The sequence below is a fragment of the Triticum aestivum genome, chromosome 3B (assembly GCF_018294505.1).
Source record: "Triticum aestivum cultivar Chinese Spring chromosome 3B, IWGSC CS RefSeq v2.1, whole genome shotgun sequence".
Classification (NCBI taxonomy): Eukaryota; Viridiplantae; Streptophyta; class Magnoliopsida; order Poales; family Poaceae; genus Triticum; species Triticum aestivum.
This window is the reverse complement of record NC_057801.1, coordinates 306,618,896-306,639,893: the sequence shown is the minus strand read 5'-3', so window position 1 is coordinate 306,639,893 and position 20,998 is coordinate 306,618,896.

The following is a 20,998-nucleotide window of genomic DNA, read 5'->3' as shown; positions in this document are numbered from 1 at the left end:
ACAAGAATCTTGAGGAACATCTCAAGAGTGACTTAAATCCTTGATGAACCATCATGTAGAGCCTCCATAGAGAACTCCGGTAATAAAAGGATGATAGAAAGAAAGAGAGGTTGAAAACACAAGGTGAAGCCTTGCAATGATTTAGATGGAGCTTCGCGACGATATAACCGAGAAAACTTGGAACTCCGGAAAAAGAAAAGATGAAACACTAGAACCGAGAATTACTTCATCATGAAGAATCTCCAGAAGAAAAGAATTGAATCACCTCGAGGAAATAAGAATAAGATTTATTGTATGCTTATCCTTCATCAAATTAAATTGATGACAAGCAATGGATTTGGCATACTACTTATTCTCGTACAAAGGATTAAGAGAGAATTAGCGCAAACTTGAGAAGGTATTGATGGAACCCCCGGTGGGATTTGGAAACAACGAATGAATGAATGAATTGATACGATGACGAAGGAAGAGAAATCTTGAACATACCACCGTAAGAATTGAAAATGAACATAGCAAAGGCACAATTCACCGGGAAGAATTAGAAAATGAATGAAGATACTTGAGGGGATTTAAATACATGAGGACAAAGAGATCATGAATTGATTAGAGGGTATTTGAACGATGCACCGGTAAGATTTGGAGGACGATAGCTACACGCTGAGAATGAAGAATTATGACATGATGGCCTTCGGAGGAAAGAAATGGAAACAACTCAAGAAATGCTCCAGATGGTAAGAAAAGAATTGTCACAGTCAAAAACACTTATGAGAGGATGGCATCAAGCTTGAACTAGGCATCTTTGGAAGAAAGGGTAAGGATTTAAGAGGAACTCTTCTTCGGTCTTCAAAATTCGAGAATGATGAGGCGAAACACCAGCAAGAATTTTTGAGACACTCCGGAAGGATTAAAAGAAAAAGGTTGAGCCAAAGATGAAAAGAATTTGAAAGAGATCTTGGACAAGGCATATGACTGATGAAAATTCATTCTTATGTCAAACTTGGAAATGAATTTGAGAATCGCTCCAGTTAATTCGAAGAGTCAGGTAAGATCCTAGGAAAAGACCTGTGGGTTAGGGCCCACTAAAATATACACCATTGAACGATTGATTGAAAGGGGGGATTGCATCGGTTGAATTAAATGGCTTGAATGAGATAACAACCTCCAAATAGCTTGAACATATTAAGAATGGAAAACATGAATCTTCTGAGATATCTTGAGCACTCCGGATATGAAAAGAGAGAGGTGAACGATTATGAGATGCACCGGCATGGGATAGCATTTGAACAAGTAAAATGATATGATCAACACCGAAAGCTTGAGTTAAATCCACCGGAAAAGAATACGAGAATGAAGAATGATGAACTTGAAACTGTTGAGCAACTTCATGGGAAATCACCGAATAAGAACATTGAAAGAAAATAATGAAGAGACTTCCCACAAATAAAAGGATACATGATTAAGAAACCCGAGTCCTTGAAGAAAAAGAGTGGGAGGGCGGGAAATCAAAGGCAACTTGGGGACAGATGAAACAAACACCGTTGAGAAAACTTAGAATTGACCTTGCGGATGTTGAAAATGATCGGATCCACTTGAAGAGAAGCACACCGGTTGGAAAAGAGTTGACATGACAACCTCAGTGATCAAGAAGGATTAGTACTCCCATAGAAATATGAGAACACCGTTTAGGGAAAAGGTATGGAATCAACACTTGACATTGAAGCAATTCAAATACCACAACTCAAAACAAAACAAAGGATTGGCTTGCAGAAATAAGCCAGAACAAATTCATATGATAGGGATTTACCCAATCCCAAATCATGCATCTGTCGGAAAGATATCCTAGGAGCTACTTGAATTCCCACCTATAAACTCCCGAAACTTTCTGGTTATGCAATCTAGTGTTGGGGATACAGGGGAAGCAATATATCTCACCCAAACTAACAATCCCTACATCCAGTTGTATCCATCCGTCAACACATAACAAAGAAAACTCCGGAAATCGTGTACCTCAACCTTGGAAAAGCATCCGTTATACGAGCTATGGCAATACTCCCGAACTCCCCAGTACTGGGTGGCGTCGAGGTTATCTCACCAACAACTGCATAAAAGAGATTTTCGATGTCAGCAAAACTCAGGTATTCTAGAACTGCAACGATAAAATTGTGACGACAACACCTCGGAGCTCAACTCCCCGGGACACTGCCACAACCCCTAAATGTCAGGAGGCACCAAGAACAATGTTCTCGTCACAAGAATATCGGAACGATCCAAAGATACCCGCGTGATCCTAAAAAAATTTAGAGAAATTTGAGGAGAAGAAAGTCAAAACATCTACGTTAGGAGACCTCACCAGAGCGACGAAGGGACTGAGGAGTAAAAAGAATCCCACTCTCCGATATATATAATCCTAGGAATCAAAAGATTTTTGTTCTAGACTCAACAACGGCCAACAATCAAGGGGGCTCCTATGGCCGGACCTGGCTCTGATACCAACTTATCACGCCCAATCTGCGATACTATCCTAAAGAGACTCGAAGGTCCCACCAAGGATAGAACCGCATATTGATACGCTTTTGCAAGGTGGATATCATTACATCAACATTACATAATAGATGGGGATACATACAAAAGGCATACAATGCCACATGAATACAACATCATCTTACATAAGAGCACCATCCGACTACGGATGAAACACAAGCAGAAACTCAAACGACATCCACCCTGCTAGCCCAGGCTGCCGACCTAGAACCTATCCCCAGATCGAAGAAGAAGCAGAAGAAGAACTCCAAAACAAACAAACATCGCTTTCGCGTCATGATCATCGCACAACCTGTACCTGCAACTGTTGTTGTAGTAATCTGTGAGCCACGAGGACTCAGCAATCCCATTACCATGGGTATCGAGACTAGCAAAGCTTAATGGGTAACGAAGGGGTAAAGTGGTGAGGTTGCAGCAGCGACTAAGCATATATGGTGGCTAACATACGCAAATAAGAGCGAGAAGAGAGCAAATGGAACAGTCGTGAAGCTAGCAATGATCAAGAGGTGATCATGAACTCCTACTTACGTCAAACATAACCCAAAACCGTGTTCACTTCCCGGACTCCGCTGAAAAGAGACCATCATGGCTACACACGCGGTTGATGCATTTTAATTCGAATCTGGTGTCAAGTTATCTACAACCGGATATTAACAAATTCCCATCTGCCACATAACCGCGGGAACGGCTCTCGAAAGTTTATACCCTGCAGGGGTGTCCCAACTTAGCCCATGATAAGCTCTCGCGATGAACGAGGGATATTCCTTCTCCCAAGAAGACCCGATCAGTCCCGGAATCCCGGTTACAAGACATTTCGACAATGGTAAAACAAGACCAACAAAACCGTCCGATGCGCCGACAATCCCGATAGGAGCTGCACATATCTCGTTCTCAGGGCAACATCGGATGAGACATCCTACGAGTAAAACCAGACCTCGAGTTTCCCTGAGGGAGCCCCGCAGTCTACTCGGTTCGGACCAGCACTTAGAGAAGCAATGGCTCGGGGGGGCTAAAATAAAGATGACCCTCGAGAGAGCGACTCCCAAGGGAAAAGTAGGTGGTGGTGAGGCAAATGGTAAAACCAAGGTTGGGCCTTGCTAGAGGAGTTTTATTCAAAGCGAACTGTCAAGGGGGTCCCATAAATCACCCAACCGCGTTAGGGACGCAAAATCCGGGAACATAATACCGATATGACGGAAACTAGGGCTGCAAGAGTGAAACAAAACACCAGGCATATGGCCGAGCCTTCCACCCTTTACCAAGTATATAGATGCATTAATTAAATAAGAGATATTGTGATATCCCAACATAACCCTATCCACCATGGAGCAATCTTCAACTTCACCTGCAACTAACAACGCTATAAGAAGGGCTGAGCAAAAGCGGTAACATAGCCAAGCAACAGTTTGCTAGGAAGGGTGACAAAGGTTAGAGGTTCATGGCAATTTGGGAAGGCTTGAAGAACAAGTGATAGGAAGCACAACATAGCGATAGAACGAAGCAACTAGCATAGCAATGATAGTAATGAGATCCAAGGTGACGGTCATCTTGCCTGAAATCCCGCTAGGAAGAAGAACGAGTCCATGAAGAAGACGAACGGACGTAGTCGAACGAATCCTCACAACTCCGATGAACGAAACTGAAGCTAACGTGGGAAGCAAACCGGAAAGGAGGAAACAACATGGTAAACACACAAGCATAATCATGGCATGATGCACACTCAAGTATGATGCATGTCCGGTTTAATGAGGCAAGGCATGGCAAAGTGCAACAAACAATACTACAAGTTAAATGGAGCTCAATATGCAACGAGTTGCATATTGACGAAACACCACATCAATTATTTAGTTCTCTCTCGGTTTAGGTACACAACAATATTAAATGTTATTAAACATGGCAAGGGGTGAAGCATAATTAAACTACCTATCTAGGCAAGCTTAAATGAGGCCGGAACAACAAACAACAATTCCGGAAAATCCCCATATGCAAATTATGGATTTGGTACTGTTCTGCCTAAACAATATTTTAATGTTGTTAAACAGGGAAATAAAGTGCAGCAAGTTAATCTATGCATTTTTTAGCCCATTTACATATAAAGAACATTTAAAATTGAGCTACGGTTATTTAGTTATGAAGTAAATCATTTTAGCATGGCATTTATGCAAGATTAAACAAACAATAGGTTTAAGAATTTTAAACATGTATGGGAGTTGGATATTATGAAAGTAGATGGAAAACTAAGCATTTTTCATGTTCACAACATTTTAATCCGTTGCACGGTTCATGAGTTATTATATGCATGAAGATGGAGGGTTTTTCTATAAAACTGCAGTTTACTGGATAATTGGACAAAATCGTAGGCATGGAAAAAAATACACTGGGCCGAATCTGGTTGGCCGATATTGTACAGGAGAGGGACTGGAGGGGGGCTGCTCACAATGGGCTTTGTCCAGTCGGTGGTGAGGCACGCAGGCTGGGCGAGTGGAGCGGCTTGGGCCGGATCTGGAGAGCCGGGGCGAGGCATGGTCAACGCGGGCAGGACCCGGTCGAGCGACGCGCTCGCTGTCGTTGTTGTTCGTTTCTGAAGAACAGAAACAGGGCAAGGCAGGGGATCGAGCAGCAGGAGGAAGGCCGCGGCGGCGCTGGAGGGTCCTGGCGTGGGCACCGGTCACTACTAGGAAAAGGGCTATAGATATGATTGATACTAATGGCGCACTATGTAAGTAGTGCGCCACTACTATATACTAATGGCGCACAGGTTGTTGATGCGCCATTAGTGTGGAAGACACTAATGGCGCACCATACACTCGGTGCACCACTAGTATTAATTTTTTTTCCATTTTTCCATACATACTAATGGCACATCAGGTAGAAGTGTGCCATTACTAGTTCTAACTAGTAATGGTGCACCGGGCAGGCAGTGCGCCATAAGTATATTTTTTTTACTTTTTTGCAAAACTACTAATGGCGCACCGTGTCACAGTGCGCCATTACTAGTTTAAACTACTAATGGCGCACTTTTCCACAGTGCGCCATTAGTATATATTTTTTTTTTACTTTTCTGCAAAACTACTAATGGCGCACCACCTGCAGGTGCGCCATTAGTAACCAGGGTTACTAATGGCGCATTTGCTGGTGGTGCGCCATTAGTAACCTGGGACCCCAACAAGATATTTTGGACAGCCACATACCTACCCACTCACTTTCCCCACTTCATTCCCTCCACCTCCTTCTCCAAGCTTTCGGCTGCCTCCTCCTCCTCACCTCATTTCCACCATAGATTCATCAAAATTAAGTGGTGAAATTACCTTTTTTTGATAGGTAAGTAAGGGGAAAGCTATCTTCATGATGTAGATCTACTTTTTTTCTCCCTAGCTCACTCCAACAACGTGCACATGCACTTTTTGTGGCCTAGCTAGATCTATGTATGTTTGTGGTGTTGCATGTGTTTGTGGTGTTGCATATATGTTTGTGTTTGCAGGTACCGGTATTTGAAATGCGATAGTTGCCAATATTTTGCCGGAATGTTGATTCATTTCCGTTTCGGCGAGAATTTTGGCACTATGCATTCTTTTTGGTCCTATTTTTAGGGAAGGTCATGCCAAATTTTTTCTTGGTTCTAAAATATCGTTTTGCTCTACCCCGCAGGCAACCATGGTCCGCACGATGACCGAAGGCATCGTGAATAGGTTTTTGAGCTCCGCGAAGGCCGAGATGCTTCAAAAGAACGAGACGGAGATAAGATGTCCGTGTCGAAGATGCAAGCTGAAGAGCCTTATTGCGGACCCGGATTCCGGGCAGGTGCGGGACCACCTGCTCTTGCGTGGTTTCATGGATGGCTATCGGTGGCAAGGTGATGAAGATGACTATGAAGTCGTCCATGGGGGCCGGGCAAGAAATGAGGAAGGGCAACAAGACAAGTACCACCGCGGCGAGGGCGGGCGAGAAGACGAAGAATCTCCAGGACATGATCACGGCGGTGATGCTGTACACAGTCATCATGTAGAAGATGTCGTACATGATGATGAGGAAGATCAAGACGAAGGGCATGATCATGAAGATGAAGATGCCGGAGCAGACGACGATGGAGGCTGGGTGCAGGACCCTCATATTCAAGAGCTGCTTCTCAAGCAGACGGATAACGCAAGAGCTGCCGCCCGAGAGAAAGCCAAGCTGGATCAACTGGAGATAGACGCGGTTACTCCATTGTATGAAGGATGCAGGCCCGAGGATACCCGCCTGAAAGTAACGCTCATGGCTCTGGAGATGAAGGTAAAACACAAAATGACCGACGCATGCTTCGACGAGAACATGTCATTCTGGCACGAACGTCTTCCCAAGGGGAACAAGTGCCCGACCAGTTTCGAGGAGGCGAAGAAAATCGTGTGTCCTCTGGATTTACCGCACGTGAAATACCATGTGTGCATGAACAATTGCATCATTTATCGGGACGAGCACGCGGAGTCTACCATATGTCCGGTGTGCGGCGTCACTCGATACAAGAAGAGGAAGAAAGCTCCTCGAAAATCGGTGTGGTACTTTCCGATCACTCCTCGTCTGCAGCGGTATTTCGCGGACCCTAAGGTAGCAAAGCTCCTGCGTTGGCACGCGGATAGGGAGGAGAAGAAGCGGGAAGATGACGGAAATGATCCGGAGATAAATAAAAAAGACAAGATGCTGAGTCACCCTAAGGATGCGAGCCAGTGGCAAGCGTTGAACTTCGAATACCCAGAATTTGGGAAGGATCCAAGGAACATCGTGCTGGGCGCGAGCACCGATGGAGTCAATCCGTTTGGCAGCCAGAGAAGCACACATAGCACCTGGCCTGTGTTTGTGTGGATGTACAACCTTCCCCCCTGGTTGTGCATGAAGAGGAAGTACATTCACATGAGTATGCTAATTGAAGGGCCGAAACAACCAGGGAACGACATCAATCTGTATCTGGGGCTGCTGAAGGAGGAGCTAGACACGCTGTGGAAAACGCCAGCCAATACGTGGGACGCCGCAGAGAAAGAATATTTCCCTATGAGAGCCGCACTGCTCACGACGGTGCACGACTATCTCGGTTACGGATATCTCGCGGGGCAGGTAGTCCACGGATTTTCTGGATGCGTAAGGTGCATGGATGACACAACGTATCGCCAGCTAGATAGAGATCCCGGGTCTTCGAAAACCGTGTTCATGGGACATCGAAGGTGGCTTCGCGACGATGACCCGTGGAGGAAACGCAAGGATCTGTTCGATGGTGAAACCGAACCCCGAAAACGCCCGTGTACGAGGAGCGGCGAGGAAATAGACGAGCTGTTGAAAAATTGGAAAGACTGCCCACTGCCGGGAAAGAAGCAAAAGGCGCCAGAGCCGGGAAAGAAGCGAAAGGCGCCAGAGCCGCTGCTGAAGGTATGGAAAACGAGGTCTGTTTTCTGGGACTTGCCGTACTGGAAGATCCACCGTGTGCCTCACAGCCTTGATGTCATGCATATCACGAAGAACGTGTGCGAGAGTCTGCTTGGTACCCTGCTCAACATGCCAGAGAGGACCAAAGATGGGCCGAAAGCAAGGGCAGACTTGAAATCAATGGGCATCAGGTAGGAGCTTCACGCTAATGATGATGATGATGATGATGAGGCGAAGCAGGACACAGAAAGTCGTCGCAAAGGCAAAAAGGCCAAGAAGACCGGAAATGACTACCCTCCCGCGTGCTTCACTCTAAGTCAGGAGGAGATCGAGCAGTTTTTCACCTGCCTCCTAGGAGTAAAACTTCCTTACGGTTACGCGGGGAAGATAAGCAGATACCTAGACCCAGCGAAGCAGAAGTTCAGCGGGATGAAGTCTCACGACTGTCACGTGCTGATGATGGAGATACTTCCAGTTGCAATCCGTGGGATCATGGACGCGCACGTCCGTGAAATGCTATTTGGCCTATGCAACTTTTTCGACGTCATCTCTCGGAAGTCCATTGGCGTGAGGCAACTCAGAAGGCTACAGGAAGAGATCATGGTGATACTATGCGAGCTTGAGATGTACTTCCCGCCCGCATTCTTCGACGTTATGGTGCATCTGCTGGTCCATATCGTGGAGGATATCATCCAACTCGGGCTGACGTTCCTGCACAGCATGATGCCGTTCGAAAGGATGAATGGTGTCATCAAAGGATACGTTCAAAACATGTCACGTCCAGAGGGAAGTATAGCCAGGGGCTTTCTGACCGAAGAGTGCATCTCCTACTGCACGAATTATCTAGGCATCGAGAACCCCGTTGGTCTGCCCGTCAACAGGCACCTCGGCAGGCTCGCTGGATGGGGTCACCGTGAGGGTCGCCGCGAAATGCATGTCGACTTCGAGGGTCGACTCGCCGACTTTGAAAGAGCAAACCTAGTCGCGCTACAACACATAGACGTGGTCGATCCTTGGGTGGTAGAGCACAAAACCTTTATTGAGAAGACGTACAATGACCGAGGCCAACAGAGGACGGACGGAGATATAATCAAAGAGCACAACTCATGTTTCACGCGTTGGTTCAAGCAGAAGCTTCTGTCGTACCCTTTACATGAGGATTCTTCCGCGGAAGAACAACTCATATTCGCCTTGTCACAGGGCGCCGAGCACAACCTGATGACCTATGAGGCGTACGATATCAACGGCTACACATTCTACACCGAGAACAAGGACATGAAGAGCGATGGTTATCAGAACTCCGGGGTAACGATGGAATCCTACACCGGCAACGACAAGGACAGATACTACGGAAGGATCGAGGAGATCTGGGAGCTGAGCTACGCTGGAGAGAAGGTCCCGATGTTCCGTGTCAGATGGGCCAAGAGCGTCCTAAAAGAAGACCGGTATTTCACCACCATGGTTATACCCGAAGCCAAATCCAAGACCGCGGGCGCAAACGTCACCGCGAAAAATGAGCCATGGGTACTGGCTTCCCAAGTGGACCAATGCTTCTTCATTACCGACCCGTCAAAGCCCAGTCGTGTTGTCGTGAGGAGAGGCAAAAGGAAGATCATCGGAATGGATGGAGTAGCCAATGAGCAAGACTTCGACAAGTACGGCGACCCGAAGATCGAACATGACGACGACGATGAAGTAGCAGCACACACCACAAGAAGAAGCAGGACCACCCTACCTAAAGGACGTCCGTTCCACAGAAGAACTCCATTTGCGAAAAAGAAGGGCAAGAAGATTGTGAACAGATAGCTAGCTAAGATCGATTGTATTTAAATCGTAGTCTTCATTTCTCGATTGTATTTCATGGGCACTTTTTGATATCATGAATATTTTTAAATTTCATGGGCACTTTTTGAATTCATGAGGACACTTGATCTCGATCCCCCTCCATCTCGATCTCGATTCCCCCTCCATCTCGATCTCGATCCCCCTCCATCTCGATCCCACCCGCACCCTCCCCCGCTAGCTCCACCGCCGCCGACGACCCACCGCAACCCTCCCCCGCTCCACCGCCGCCGACGAGCACCCGGCCCCCCGCACCCTCCCCCGCTCCACCGCCGCCAACGGGCACCCCCCGCACCCTCCCCCGCTCCACCGCCGCCGCCGATGATATTTTCAAGTAACAAATTTGAACATATTTTTAAAAAAATTATTACTGTTTTTATAAAAAAATATTACTGTTATGATTTAAACAAGTTTGAACATATTTAAACACAAATAAATATAAAAACAGCATTTAAAATGCATAAAAAATATTGGGGAGCCTGGGAATCGAACCCAGGACCTCTTGGTGTGTGTGCTGCGTGCTGACCAGTTGGGCTAGTGGGTGGGTTCTGCTGTAGATAGGGTTAGGTTGTAGATAGGGCTAGTGGGCTAGATTAAAACAAAATTCTAATGGCGCACCGAGGGGTGGTGCGCCATTAGAATAGTCGTACTTATGGCGCACGAGAGGGTGGTGCACCATTAGAAAGCTTCCCCCCCCCCACACACACACTAAATCCCCAATCTCTCTAATCTCTCCCCTGCCTCATCGATCTCACCCGCTGCCACCCGTGTTCGCCGTCCCCCTCGCCGCCCCCCTCGCCTCCTTCGCCATCCCCGAGCCGAGCGCCGCCTCCCTCGCCGTCCCCGAGCCGAGTGCCCTCGACGTCCTCCCGCCCAAGTGCCCCCTCCCCCCCCCGGCCCCGCCTGCGCCCTCGACGTGCTCGCCGTCCAACACCGCGCGGCCTGCCCAGGAGGATCGCCGCCGTCTTCCTCTTCGACTACGAGGACCCAGACAAGCTCGGACGCCCAGGAGGACCGCCACCGCTCGACGCCCTCGACCGCGCGGCCTGCCCAGGAGGACCGCCACCGCTCGACGCCGAATTCGCGCCGCCTCGACTAGCTCCGGCTGCCCCGAGTCGCCCTCGACCTCCCAAGTGAGCACCCGAGCCGCTTCCCCCTCTTCCCCCTCTTTATTTCCTTCTGATGTGTTCTAGGGTTGGGGGTTGGAGAAATTTGGACAAGGAAAGGGGGTTGGAGAATTAAGTAGCTAGGGTTTTCCAAATGTTCAAATCTCTGAGCTTGCATTTAGATGCATTTTAGAGGATACTAGTCTCAACTAAGCATCCGCCTAGAGATTCTTTCTTTAAGTAGCTAGGCTCAATTAGTGAATTTTCCAGTGAGTTTGGATTCATGCAACAATATGAAACATTAATTACTATTCTTTCTGGCCACTAATGATAGATGTAACATGTAAGAAGTCCATAATTGATTAATGGATCTGTTAGTTTGATAGTTTTTTTAGTGTTGCACCTTTTCCTTCTACAACTTGCAGATGTGCACACAGTTTTTTGTGTTCAGTTTAGGAGTTGGTCCTTGGGAAGCATAAATAAAACATTATTGGCAAGTGCAGTCTTGTTACTCCTAGGTATCTACAAATGAGTAGATGAATATTTGTTACCAGGAGGGGTTACAATATCTTTCAAACTGATGTTGTTCTCATGATCATGCTTTCTAATGGTTTGATATCACCCAAAGTTTGGCATGGAAACTACAGAGGTACTATGTAGTGTTGTATTACTTCTTCCGGATTCAGGGTGTTTAAATGTGCATTAGTTCTTCTGATAATTAATGGTTAAAGTCCTTTGACAAGAATGTGAACAATAAGAGATGTAACCAATCCCAGAAGTAGAACCATGTATCTTTTCTCTCTACAATTCTCATGCAACAATATGGAACTAATTCTTTAAGTAGTTAATGAGAACACTTGGTCCATATTCATTTGCAGTGAACATACATTTTCACTGTTCTTATAATATTTGCTTGATGTCAGATTATGCTATGAGGATATTAGTCTAAGCCCAGTCTTGGATGCATTGTTTTATCCTGCGGTGGTTAAACCGGTTCTGAAAATTATCTAGTTTGACCTGTACTTGTCCAGCTATCATAATCTATTCTTTGACCATGGCAGTAGCTGGCATTTTGTTATGATAATTTCAGTATATATCTTACTGTCCTTTGCTGATCTCGTTGTATTTTCAATTCACAGGCAACTCTCCGACGAAGTCTCCTCCAGGTAATATATGTCTCATGCTTTCTAAAGAGTACTAGTATACTGACTAAACTATCCACTTGCTATGCTTAGCTGCTCTGTTGTCTGAATCGTGACACTTTGCCTGTCATAATGCAACTAAGCATACTAGTCTCAACTAAGCATACTAGTTTTTTGTAGTGAGACAGTAAGATAGTGAGACAGTAAGAAGGAAACTTCCCAGATTATGTAGAAAGAAAATACTTGGTTTGACAGCAAGTACCATGACATGAATCAAAAAACATATACGGTGGGAAAAATAAAATGGCAGAAACCTGGGAGGTTCTGGTTTGCTGTATCTCCACCAGTTTGGGTTGGTGAATGTGGATGATTTTTTTATCCTGTGAACTCATTGTACTGCTACAAGAATTTGGTATCATCATGGTGTAATTTTGTTAACATTCTGGTTTTGTTAGATAGTGGCTACACTAATCTAGAGTGATACAATTTTCCTTCCCATTTGGTATCATCATGTTCAGTGTATACAGTTATAACATCATGTGGGTTTTTTAAGTCTGTTTACAGCTCTAGTACACTTCTCTTACACTTACTGAGGACTTGTATTTGCTACTGTTGTGTTGTTGTTCCTATACTGTAATTGCTTCAGCGCACACTACCATGACTTAATGTTTACAATAGCTGTTTTCTTTGTGTCCAATAGTCAGCGTATATTTTTCTTCAGAGGTAACTGGTCAAATGTTCAGTGTGTATGTCTGAACTTGAATGTTGCAATGTTGTTTTCTTCAGAGGCTACTGTCAAAAACTTGAGCTACTGTCTTGGAAAGATGATGATCATCTTGCTAGTTTGCTGGGTTTTGTCTCCGACAATTGTGTCGTGATGAATTTGCAGGTACCCCGAGAGGCCCTTGAGTTTGCCGGAATGTCGATTAACTTCCGTTCCAGCAAATTCGGGTACTCCATATGTCCTATTTTCAGCAAAGGTCATGCTAAAATTTTCCGTGAATTTTAGCATGACTTTGCTAAAAATAGGACATATGGGGTACTTGCGACCAATGCATGGGCCGGGGTATCTTAGTACTTAGTTAAGTAGGATCAACTGTCCTGCCATTCTTGCTACATTAAACCATAGGTGGCAATAGAGCCAAGTGATTAGGCCCAACTTAGAATTCTCCTTAGCATCGATAAACCCTAGATGATAAACCCAACATAGGTGGAAATAGAGCCAAGTGATTAGTGCCAAGTGATTAGGCCCAACCTAGGGTGCCTCGGCATCGATAAACCCTAAATGATGAAAACTTAACTTGGCTGCCCCGGATGCCTCGGTGTCGATGAGAACCTAAATGATGTATGCTTAGGCTTTTAGGGTGCCTCGGCGTCGACAAACCCTAAATGATGAAAGCTTAGGCTTTTAGGGTGCCTCGTTGTCGACAAACCCTAAATGATGAGACCATGATCTTGTTCCTTGACAATAACCAACTTTTTGACCAAACTTTTTTCCTATTTAGAGCGAAACATGGCCCACAACGATGAGGCCGGTGGTTCGGGCGGCAAGCAATTCTGGGAGCTGTCCCAGGAGATGGAGGAACAACCTCACCGCTATGAGGACGCCGCGGAAGACACCGATCCTGATTACACAACCCCTAGTGGCGTCGGGGATGACACCACTGATGGTGCCGCCGAGGATGCCACCACTGATGATGGCGGCGCACACACAGATGGCAGCCAACCGAAGAAGCAAAGGAAGGACCGGCGCCCGAATGCGCTCCGCACCCTCAAGGAGGAATTCACTCAAGTGGACTCCGACGGGAATCCAACGGAGCCCAAACATATAGTCAAGGGGTACTCGGTTCAGCTCGGGTGCATTCTCCGGAGCACCGTCTCGATCAACACCGAGAACCTTAGGCATAAGGACCGAGGGAATTTGCGCAACCTCCTCTTCACGAAGCTGCACGAACGATACAAGTTCCCCGCCGAATTTGAAAACACACGCCTCTCAGGGAATAAAGTGAACAGTGCCGCCCTCACGAAGATGAGCACGGCCCTGTCTACTTGGAGAAGCGCGGTGAAGAGAATGATTGATAAAGGTGATAGTTATGAGAAGATCAAGGCGAAATATCCTTTGATGAGCGAAGATGAGTACAAGGAGTTCAAGATCAAGTGCGAGAGCAGTGCAACCTCCGAATCAAGTCAGTGGGGGAAAGAAATGCGGGAGTTGAACTTAGGGGAACACAAACTCGGTCCCGGCGGTTACAGAGTGGCGGAGCCTATATGGGACAAGGAGGACGCGGAGCGTGCCGAGCAAGGCCTACCGCCCCGCTTCGAGAAATACAGCGGTAACAAGCAGACCAGGAACTATGTCAGGGCCCGGTACAAGGAGGACCCGATAACAAAGGAGCTTACCACGGATCCGAAGACCAGGGCGCTTGAGCTTGTTCTGGTAAGGAATACACCCCCGCGTAATTAGCTCCATATGGTTGCACTCTAATTAATCCCCAATATTTCTAAATGGTTCACGTTCCTTTCGCAGGACACTGAAAGCAGTAGCGCGGGGTCGTCTCAGAGCTCCCCTTTCGACACCCCTTTAAATAGGGCGTTGAACGTAATGAAAAACAAGGATAAGCTCACTAAGCCGACGTCAGCTGGTCGTGTGGCCGGCAAAGGCTTGTCCACAAAATGGGGGTCATACTATACCGCTGGTGTGCGGAAGGAGAAAAAGACCAGCTCGGAAAGCCAGACGCGCGAGGTTGAAGAACTCAAGGCACAAGTGGCGCGGATTCCGGAGCTTGTCCAAGAGCAAGTGGAACAACAACTGGGAACGAAGCTCAACGCCATGGTGCCTACGTTGATTCATGGGCTGACGACGTGGATTGCGGGCGGCCAACAGGGGCCTCCCCCGGTTCCCAGCTTCACGGCCAGCAACTCGCACAGCGCGCAGGCGGCGCCATTGGTGTCTCCGGGGCCATTGGTCTCCGGCGGCGCCATTGGTGTCTCCGGCGGAGGCGGTATTCGTGTCTCCGGCGCCGGCACGGGCATTGGAGCTTAATGCACCCGGGTGTACGCCGGCCGGCACCTCGCCAGCAAGCGCCCCCTCCGTCAGTTGCACGCCCGCCGTTGGCGGTGCCTCGACATTAGCCGAGCTCGACGGCATCACGGTAACTAAGCCTCTCGGCCGATGACTTCATCTCCTTGCCTTTGACTGGGCATCCCTGACGCCCTGTACATGTTTTCGCAGGGCACCGCCGACGTTCCTTGCACTCTTCTGCACTTCGTGGGCGCCGAGTTGGTCGATGTCGCCAAGGGCAGAATCGTTCAACCGGGCAACCCCATGTTCCACGGTAATCCGATGCCACCCACAGTGTATAGGGTTGAAGTGGTTCGGGTGCTGCCAGGCTGCGACGAGCTGTTACCTCCGATTCGACCCGCTGGGGCCGACGAAGAAGATGAGATGACCCTCAGCGCCTGCGTAAACTAGCCCCTGCTTTGGCCGAAGAGCCAGATTCGTTTGGGGGCGGGGGACACCACCCCACAGACAAGACCGCCAGTCGTGCCGGCGCCAAGCCATGGCAAGAACGCCGCAACGCTACCGGACCTGCCGGACATCCCTATGGCACAGGATCCGGACAGCCCTATGGCACAGGATCCGGACGGCGACGACAACGACGATGGTACATTTACCAAAGTTGATAAGTACTTTGCCGAACATGGGTACGCTGACGAGTTCTACGAGCCTCTTTCTCAAGAACCCAACCAAGACGACCGCGATCTAGCTGGTACGGCGGAGAAATCCAATTGCAACAGGCGTCGTCTGGCGTTCAGTTCTCAGGACACGCCTCCAGCTCCCGCCTTCACCGAGCCTCAGATAGCTGAGGTGCGAAATATTATCAGCCCCAACACGCTCAAGAAGGCGGTCTGTGAGCAGAACTCGGTCCCATTACAGGAGATCAAGAAGAAGGGACGGAAACGAAAGACTAACAAGGGCGCCGGTGCGAGCCAGCCGGCACCGAGTTCGATCCGTGCTCAGGACGGGCCACCTTCACCTAAGGATATCTCGAGGAGGGTGCATGTGGCGGGTAGGGCGATGCTACCGCCAAATATGCTGAATGCTGCAACCGGTGCTATGCGGAGTCTGCACGACAGTGTTCTTTCTTTGGAGAAGCGGCGTCTCAGAGAGAATGATGTGGCATACCCGGTTTTCGTGGCCAAGGTGCCAGAGGGCAAGGGCTTTGTGGATGGCGACATCGGGGGTACGATCGTCCTGCGGTTTGATGACATCTTTGCTATGTTTAACCTTCATCCGCTGCACTACACCTTCGTTCGGCTGTTTTCGCTGAGTATGGAGATGCGGATCATTAGAGACAAGACCCCGGACATCGTGATAGTCGACCCCTTCTACATGCGTGCCAAGCACTTGAGCAGCGCTGGGGACCGCCAAGTTGCGAGTTCACACCTCGAAGGCGTCATTCTGGCAAACCCAGATAAGGATAACTTCCTTGTGGCTTACTTTCCCGAGTAAGTCATCCCTTAACCGCCCCGTAACATATGATTTCTTAGATTTCGATCGTTCTTTTTTTCTAACATTCCGTGTTCTGTGCAGTGACACACATTGCACACTCATCCTCTTAAGCCCGAAATATTCCATGGCCACGTATTTCGACCCGAACCGTAACTCCAAGATAGACTACACAAATGTCAAGAAAGTTCTTGATGATGTTCTCCCCGGCTACGCCAAATCTGGAGGCACCTTCACCAGGGCAGTTCGTAAGTACGGCAAGCACACCTTCTCACACAATACGAATTTCTGCTGCGTCAAGCAGCCGCCTGGCGGTCAGAAGGATGCCTACTACGCCCTCCATCACATGCGGGCGATCGTAAGGGACCATCATCAACTTCTGCTACCAGATAGTCTCAAAGATTGGGCCGCGAGGTTGTCGGCAACCCAGGACGCGGACCTCAGACAAGAATTCTTTCGCATCCAGTCGGAGTTTGCGGACATCATCCATCAAGATGTCCTTCATACCTCGGGGCAGTTCTACCTCAGATATCAACCGTCCAACAATGAGATAGATGGAACGCTACAAATGCAGGGTGACAACGACCGCGATTTCATGACCATCACGACAGACGACGGCTTCATCCACGCTCCTGTCCGATGAGTCGAGTCGAAAGTAGTGATGTGTAGTTCTGAAACATTGATTGGCTCATGTTGTAATTAAACTTTAATGAATTCGTATGTCTCTTTGGTTTGGACAGTCATTCAACTTAGATGTAATCGATGCTATTTATTAGTAGGATCATGAATCGTGCTATTAATGTCTTGCTTTTCTCTTCCGATCCTTTTGTTGCATACTTACATATTGCTTATGTATTGTCTGTTGTCTGTTGTTTGGCTTGTGCATAGAGATGTCGTCGTATGTCGTGTACAAGGGTAAGGTTCCCGGAGTCTACGACGACTGGGAGGAGTGTCGGAGACAGGTTCACCGTTTCAGCGGTAACAGTTACAAAGGGTACACCACTAGGGCGGAGGCCGAATCTAGATACGCCCGCTATCTAGCGGGAGAGAGGAGGGAGCGTTGGAGGAACCGGATGAAGACCAGTTTGATCGCGATGATGCTCATCGTGATGACCGCAGCTCTCTTTTATGTGATGGTAGTTTAGATGATCGATATCGACTTGTAATGTGAAGACAAACTCGATACTCGCGGTCTTGAGACTTGTAATGTTTTATCTTTGTTCGGTCTTTTGAATTCGGAGACTAATATGATGAATTGTATTCGGAGACTAATCTTCTATTGTATTCGATGAATCTGCTGTTGTTGTGTGCTACTACCTATATTCTGTCCAATAATATATTTTGTAACCTGTGCAAAAATCAGAAAAGCAAAAAAAACCAAATATTCATACTAATGGCGCATCAAGGCAGAGTGCGCCATTAGTATGCCAAAGGATACTAATGGCGCATCAAGGCAGAGTGCGCCATTAGTATGACAAAGCACATGGTTACATATGGCCCCCGGGAGGTATACTAATGGTGCATGGTGTTACATACTAATGGCGCACTGCTTGGTGCGCCATTAGTATACCAGATACTAATGGCGCACCAGCGGTGCGCCATTACTAAAAAATTCTAGTGGCGTGCTACTAATGGCGCACCGATAGTGCGCCATTAGTAGGCAAAACCAGTGCGCCATTAGTAGGCCTTTTCCTAGTAGTGGGTGGCCGGGGACAGGGCCCAGCCGGCGGGATCTGGCAGGAACGGTCAATGGCGGTAGAGGCCAGCCGGATCTGGTGGTTTTCGACGAGGTTCCCTGACAGCAGTGCTCCATCGGGAGCCCATGGCGAACCTGCGGCGGGTCAGAGAAGGGGAGGTGAGAGAGAGAAGAACAGAAAGATGGAAGGGGAGGCAGGGAAGAGAGGGGAAGGACGACGGAGAGGGCGCCACGGGTGCCTGCCTGCTGGCTTGCTCCGGTGAGGCGGCGAGGAGCCCGGGGTCCATCGGGAGGCTTCCATGGCGCTGGTGTGCTCCTGTGAAGAGAGCAAAGAGAGAGACAAGGTGAGGGGAGAACCAGAGAGGGAAAAGGGCGGGTGCAGGGAGAGAGAGGACCAGGCGGCGAGGGCTCATCTGCTGGTGATGCTCGTCGGTGGAGGGAGCTCCGGTGGTGCTGCGGCTTGCTATGCGCGAAGGACGGGCGAGGCCGGAGGGGAACGAGGCAGGAGCTCGCTCGAGGAGATCGAGCGCTAGAGCGCGGGGCTTAGGGACGAGCGCTCAGGGGAGGGGGCACGGCTGCGGCCTGGTCGCCTGCTCCGGCGAGGAGCTGCACGCGCGGGTGACAAGGTCGATCTCGGGGACGCGCGGGAGGAGGTGGACGGGTTGGATCAGTGGCTGGTTGGTCTGTTGTTGAAAACAAGGGAGGATTTTTGGATCGGGGAGGATCCCGATGAGGAAGAGACAGGAAGAGTGGCGGCGCTCGGGAGTGGATGGATGGGACAGGATCCCTAGTTTTTAGGGTTGGTCTATTTGTATAGCAAGTGGGGTAGGTTTAGGGGTATTTGGTCCCTCCTATCGTAATCGGATGGTTGAGAAATAAATAGGTAGGGAGTAAAAATAAGAAAAGGAGATATTTTATAGATGTTTGGGGATGATCCAGACCCATTGGTCACAACAGCCCGGGTCGGGTATAGGGAAATTTCAGACGCGCACGCGAGGGGGCTCCAAGCTAGCAAGAGGTTAGGTGGGCACGGTCAAGAGGGAAGCGAAAAACCGATTGGTCTCGGAATGGTCAATGAAAGCAAGGGGGACGTGGCAACTACGGGCGGATGCAAGTTTTATGAAAACATGTGGATGCAATGCACATGATGCCATGAGATGAAATGCATGACATGAACAAAATGCAAAATGAAAACAAAAACCCGACCACGAAGGAATTATCACGTTGCATCTCTGGAAAAGGCAAGAGTTGGAGTTACGAATATGGAAAGTTGTATCCGGGGCGTTACAAACCCGGTCATGAGTGTACACGTTCACAAGTTCCCACTCGTAGTTGGACCCGATGTAAACAACCCAATCTCCATTTGCGCCTGCCCAAGCCTTGCCCTCAAGCGATGGCATCTTAACATTATACGTATCATTATCAAGCGGCATCAACTTGCATAGGGCGAGGCCTCCGTCGTGTGGGCACCAGTCATCAGGGTCACGGTGAAGAAGATAGGGGAGATCAAACTCCTCCTTGACTCTTGGGTTCCTTGTCATGATGTTATTAGTTGAGTCGAGAATGAGCTTGAACGAACCTGCCATGCTAGCCTAGGTGATGACATCGCACCGATCAATGAGTTCCTCCACCACATCATCTTTCAGATCGGGGCAAGAATAACGGGGTCGTTTCCGTCCTGTTCCCTCCATGGAGAAGACGATCGAACAATGGCAGAAGAAAGGGTGAAAGGCTGAAGGAAAATAGAGGAGGGAGAGGAAGAGCGTGCGACAGCAGTTCCATATCGAGAGGGAAAGGCGAAGAGTCGATGGATGGTTGCCAGTTTGCCACGGTTCACAAAGAGGCGCCCCGGCCTACACGTCCGTTCAGAAATACTCCTACTACTCGCCGCCGTCTCACTAATATGTTGGAACGGGACCACATGTCAACGAAACATGGTGTGTAATTTCTCGTGCAAAATGCGATCTGGCCACGTTGGCCCGAGGTGCCGCATTAGTTTTTTTGAAAGTTTGCCGCATTAGTTATCGACCTTTATTTTTTTAACATGCAATCTGAATGGATAGCTCCTGTGGTCATCACACGTGAGCGGATATAGGGATGGTTGATTCGCCCGAGCAACTTATTACTGTGGGAATATGGGAGTACCAGCGGATTCAAGGAACAGAGAAATGATGGTTGCTTCGTCCGAGCAACTTACTGTGGCGAAGGTGGGGCTCTGTGATTTGACTGCTCATTAGTCATTACTACTGCGGCGCAACAACCGGGGTGAATCTTTCCCTGAAGTTGTGTTGTGCACTCAATATTGCTGCATGGCAGGTGGAGCCGGATGAAGGATGTCCAACATGCCGACGAAACGAAGTTGAATAGTTTCTGGCATTGCTATCAATCCTTTAGGATTTGTTTATATGTATGCATAATTTTGATGAAATTGTACTGTGATGCTATGAAGTTTTGAACTTTGGTTCCCACAGGAAAAAAAAGGTTTCAACTTAGGATTCATGTGTCTTGCCTCGAGATTATCTCGTTACAACATTCCATCAAATACAAATGAAACTACCATGGCTAATGCATCTCAATGGTTCGCAGATCAGTGCCAATATTCACATCACAACTGAAGACAAAGTTGTGAGAAGGTGTACAAATAAAGAAAAAAAATATAATTGATCGATGTTGTTCGTAGGCATGGCTCCATTTCCTTGGCACAATGTTCATTGCTTGGCAGCTAGTTTCACCCAGCTCTGTAGCCAGAAAAGAGGTGTATGAAGGA